This window comes from Triticum urartu, chromosome 4 (assembly GCF_003073215.2).
Source record: "Triticum urartu cultivar G1812 chromosome 4, Tu2.1, whole genome shotgun sequence".
NCBI lineage: Eukaryota > Viridiplantae > Streptophyta > Magnoliopsida > Poales > Poaceae > Triticum > Triticum urartu.
The window spans coordinates 12,520,580-12,526,453 of NC_053025.1; the positions used below are offsets into that span (position 1 = coordinate 12,520,580).

The window sequence follows — 5,874 nt, forward strand, 5'->3', positions numbered from 1 at the left end:
TACCTCAAATTGCCCAACTTTAGTCAAAGGGATATATATGGGTCATGCCTACTCCCCATAGCCATTCTCTAGCAGAAGCATGTTGGGCACATCACTTGGAAGGCACAGACATGCATGAATTAGGATGGTCTGGGTATATCAACTTTTAATACTTTTGCATGTAAACAGCTTACTACAGTAAAGTGTGCCATTAAGGTATAGGCGTATAACTACAGATGTTTCCAGTATATCTGCATATTTTGCTTGGCCATTAGCATGTTTGAATGCCGTAACATCTCCATTTTTTTTTTGTGAAGCGGAACATCTCCAGTTAACTTGCATTTTTCTGTAGGACATGACTTAGTCAATCCAATTCCTTACCTGCTACTCCCTCCGTTCGGAATTACTCGTCCAAAAAATGAATGTATCTAGATGTATTTTACTTGTAGATACATCCATTTTTGTGATAAGTAATTCCGAACGGAGGGAGTACGCCATAGTAGTCTGCTCATATTTATCAGCTAAGTGTGCAACTGCTACTGATTAGAAATGATAGGTGCATCTAGACGTGGTGAATATTCTACCGAATTTATCTTGCTTTTTGCCTGGTTGTGTTAGTGCAGCTGGGGTAGCATGAAAAAGGGGGAAGAAAAGGGATCAGAACTCAAGTTTAATTAGAGACTTGGTAGCTGAAAACCAAATATAGAAACAGTACATGTTCATACTTCATAGTACTATCTAGCATGGAAAAGGAAGAATAAATTGGATCAGAGCTGAATTTATTTAGTTGAGCCACCCCTGAACTGAGGTTTTGAGGCCGGAGTTGAGTGAAGCCGACTCCATGCAATTGATGTGCAGTTTGCTCTGGACCCCGGAGGCCCACTGCAAATTATGTACACTACTCCTACAGTCAATCAAAAGAGTAGGACGCTCGGGTTTCTTTGTAGAAATTCGATGGCGGTGTACTGGTGAATCTTCAAGGCTGAAAAAGTGATGTAGTTGCCAGCAGGCAGTTCCTGGAACTTCACCTCCCCGTAGTACTGTACTAAGATTATTTTTGTTAGAACAAACAATATTTTTTGTCTCGATTAAAATTAAATTGTTGTTGTAGGTGGCTGATGAATCCATGAGGTCAGTTGACAACAGGATCGAGTAGCTAGCATCAGCTAGAGTGCATTCATCTCTCACACTCCTGATGCGAGGAAATAAAGTTCCCACCATGATTTCGATCGATGAATCCCATCCAATATCAATGGAGAGCGAGGGAACAAAAAAAGGCGCATTGCATTCCTAACTAGAGGCGCTGCACGACACCATCATAGCTCATGAATGCATCTTCAGGGAAGCTCTGGAGACATGGTCTCTCCTCCACAAAACATACCTCTATATATGTGACACTGATGCACAGTTTTTCTTTTCTGATGAGTAACACGAAAGGCCCCAAACAACCATGAATGTTCCCGTTGTTGTAGTTGTACGACCCATGCCCATCGGTGCCGCAGCACACTTTTAGCCCGTACTTGAGTCCTACACACACGTACATTACATTACATGAATGAACCAGCAAGTTTATGGTTTTTCTGAAATCACGGAGACCGGCTAGCACACACCAAACACCATGCATGAATGCATGCATGCTGAACCCTCTTCTTAATGGAAAATACATGCAATGCTCTTTCATGTTCTTGAAAAAATAATGGCACGTACGTGCATAAGATATCCTTGTCCCCGAGAATGTCCCATGTAACCGATTGTTTGTCATGCAACACGAAGGGATGCATGAATTTTACATTGTAAATATGTATCTCGGTTGATGGAATAAAAGGAGAAAGAAATACATGTGTCATCTAGTCAATGATCTGGTAAAGGCAATGCAGACCATCCATAAAACTGAGGGTCATGCACCTACTTCGGGAGGAGAATTGATTCAAGACCACTCTCTCTGCTTGTTCTTTGCTCGTCCTTTCATTACCTGCCAATGTGAACTATATATACCCCAACTCAATAAATCGTTAGCCACAAAGAGAAGAAAGCACACCTTGCATATTGCATCAATCATGGGGATGAAGAATCTCTCGTTGTTCATGGGGTTGCTCATGCTTGCGTTGTTTCCAGTGCTGTCACGACAAGATGGTTTTGATCAATGGGTGACATTGCAAGAGAGTAAGACTAGCGTAGCCACATCGACACTTGACGCCAAGCTCTCTACAGCAGAAGCCTCAAGGATTGGTAATGGCGTTGATCCATACACTATCTTTGGCGGTGAAGATGGCATGTAGAAGAGCATCAGTGAGTGCATTTCCAACGTCCCCAATGACAACACTAGACGACATATGTTTAACCTAAAGCACGGAACAGTGTTCCGTGAGAAGGTGTTCACTGGGAAAGGTAAGCCTTTCATCACGCTAAAGTCCGATCCCTCCAACCCTGCTGTTATCGTCTGGAATGATACTGCCATGACCAAGGGAAAGGATGGCAAGGTCCTCACCTCCCGTGGTAGTAGCACTGTTACCATAGAGTCTGACTATTTCATTGCCTATGGTATTATCATCAAGAATGATGCACTTCCTGCCAAGGCGGGCGACAAACAAGTGCAAGCCACTGCATTGCATGTGACGGGCACAAAGGCAATTTTCTATAACTGCACGATCGAGGGCGGCCAGGGAGCCTTGTATGACCATCAGGGGCTTCACTACTTCAAGGCCTCTACAATCAAGGGAAGTGTCGACTTCATCTTTGGGTCCGCACGATCTTTGTATGAAGACTGTAGTATCATCTCTACTAACAAGGATATCACCAACATGGAAGTGGCACAAGAGGGGTGGGCTAGCGAGAGCCGTATCAACAGTGAGAGTGGTTTCTCCTTCAAGAATTGTACCATTAAGGGTGAGGGGAAACCAGTATTCTTAGGAAGGGCATCGGGGAACTTCTCGCAGGTTGTGTACTCCTCCACTGAGATGGACAGCGAAATTGTTCTCATCATATGGGAAAAGGGGAATATGAAAGTTCCTAAGAGGTACTTATTAACATCACTAATCCATGTGGCTTTAGTTCATATATAGGATTGATCAAAGTAACACATTTTGTTTGCTTGCTTCATCACACACCAGTGGGATCTACTATGGTGAGTTCAAATGCTATGGGCCTGGGTTAGATGCATCGAAGAAGGCTGGATGGGCCCTATCCCTAACTGAGGCTCAGGCCAAGCCCTTTACCTGCAAAAGCTTCATCTCAGGTGGCTCATGGATTACCCCCCTTCCCCCGGCTGATCCATAGATACAACCACATACTCACCTCTTTAATATTGCATGCATATTATAAAGAAGTGTATGTTTTATCTCTTTTAACACTTCCAATATATAGCGTGATGCATGCCCATGCATGAAATAGGCATATATTGTACTATGGTTTATATATATATATATATATATATATATATATATATATATATATATATATATATATATATATAAATGCCTAAATGTTATTTTCTCTATTGCATGGTTCAAATGTATTTATTGTATAAATCTCAATGATCACGTGAGTTGATACTGTTATTGCACTGAGCTTTGATGACTTGTTCAAACGTGTGCGGATGAAGGAAAACCCCTCTAAGAGATGTCTCTCATCCTGTGTTGCTCTTATCGATGTATAGCTACCGCACCGGGGAGTAGTGCTACCCCCCTTTTAGAGATGATCAGCCAGGGGCTTTCCAGAGGAAGAACTCACACTAATGCAGGAAGGTCCTAAGACGACACATGTATAGGAGACCATTCGACCAAACTGTGTACGATGCATGAATCGCAAACGGTATGGTTATAAAAATGTCTCCAATAAAATGAACTGTGTGTGATGGCTGCTCCATCGAGCATGATTCAGATAAGAGTTGTGTGTGCGATACGTGGCAATACATTCGATCCATACGATCTGTTTGAGATGATACAGCAGAACACAAATGATTAACCAGATCAAGATGTGTGCGATAGACGGCATACATGTCACTCAGATGAACTGTTTGCAATGAGCCAAAATAACACAAACGGTTACCCAAATCGAGATGTGTGCGACAGACGGCATATAGGTCACTCGACTGAACTATCTACAATGAGTCAAAATAACACAAACAATTGCCCAGATGGAGAATTGTGTGGTAAGACCGATAATAACACACACGATCTATATACTTATACTTACTTATACTAATTACAGACTCCCAAGGAATTACCATGTTAATCAGTAATTAGGAGCCGTTTATCTTGTGGGCCCCAATAATTACGGTTTGGATCTGCCCAATATTTCTAGGTCAATCTATCGGGCGAGACTTGCGTGCTCCCCCGTCGTGTGCCCATCCGTGCTCCCGTCTACGTGGCTTGATTTAATTGGAACAAAATAAGGCCCGGCCCCACCCCCTTAAAATCAGGAAGGGAGATGATTAGATTAGAAAGAAAAAAGGAAAAAAGACAGCCGTAGGATGAAGTGGGAGCACGGATGGGAGCACAGGGAGGGAGCAGGCAAGCCGGATCCCTATCTACAATCAAAGAACCGCTCACGCCTCCTCTCCACCTCCCGCACAATCCTCCTCTCCACCTCTCGCACAATCGCTAACGTGCAGGCCATCGCCACCTCCTTCATCTACTGCTCACCCAGCCATCTCCCTGGCTCTCAAATCTCTCTTCTTACAGCCATCAACGATGTCATGGGTTAGCACGGCCTCCTCTTTCTTCTTTCTCCATTATCTCTGTTCCCAATCTCCTTCTAGGCGCAATCTTCTCTTTTTGTGGTCCATGTCGTCCTATCTGTCCCCTCCACGGATTTCACTTCAATTGCATAGCGTTAGATTTCTCCATACTCTCAGCAATGGCTTCAGACTTCAGTCCAAGTCCACTGCCGCAAAACTTACCATAGGACAGATAAACTAACCTATTTTATTTTGTTTCTTACTGTTGTTAGAGTAGTTCAAATTTGAATCAAGTTAGGAGATATTTTCTTCGATGGGCTTCGTGCACTGGACGGCTGACCCCGTAGGACAAGGTAGGATGGTTGTTTTTGTTCATCACTAAGAGACCTAGGAGGAAGAAGGGGAAACAAAGAGGATCAGGTCGTGGGCTGTAGGACTGGTGGCTGGCTCGGGCGCAGCCATCAAGAAGATGGACAGGAAAGGCTGGAGAGACAAAGGGGCTGGGGGCAGGTACAGATTTGTTTTTCTGAATTTATGAATGTCTTATAGTGCACTCTAAATTTCTATCAATTACAGATCTTCAATTCTTAGTACTCTTTTGGTGCTATGACTTGTGAAACACATATTTGACTTAAAATCTGTCCATCGTCCGCCACTGTTCGCACTATGGATGCTTATACCTCTGTAGAAAATCTTCTTCCATGATCTCCTTGGTGTTTTAGTTCATTTGTCAATGTTCAGAGGGCAATACATTTTGTGAGATCTGCAGCCTACTCAAGGATGACGACTCCACCATTATTCTAACCTTCTTGGAGGTCTGTTCTAATCATCTTAATCTTCTATCACATACTCTTTTCATAAGGTAGTTACACACGCCATAGTTCCTCCCTCACTGTTCCTCAATCACAGTCTGATGTATATTAGACATGATTTACTCATTGTTTAGACCTACTAGGACAAATGCCCGTGCGTTGCAACGGGGGAGAAAATTGACCTATAATCAAATTTAGTGAGAACTGTATATGCAAATATAACGCCACGTGCTTCATACAAAGAAACCGCTAGTTCATGAAAATGTCCACCAGCGCAGTACAATAATATCAGAACGATTTATTCAAGAATCAAAACAACTCACTGCAATAGTAGAATCCCATTGCACAGTAGGACCCTGAGCCCTATGTGTGGCCAACAGTGTTTTTGGATTTGCTGAACTTTTG

At 43.0% G+C, this 5,874-nt stretch overlaps 1 pseudogene; it reads left to right on the top strand.

Annotated features, from left to right (window-relative positions):
- The first annotated feature begins 1,500 nt into the window (after positions 1-1,500).
- Positions 1,501-3,255, top strand: LOC125553410 (annotated as a pseudogene).
- Positions 3,256-5,874: the final 2,619 nt, after the last annotated feature.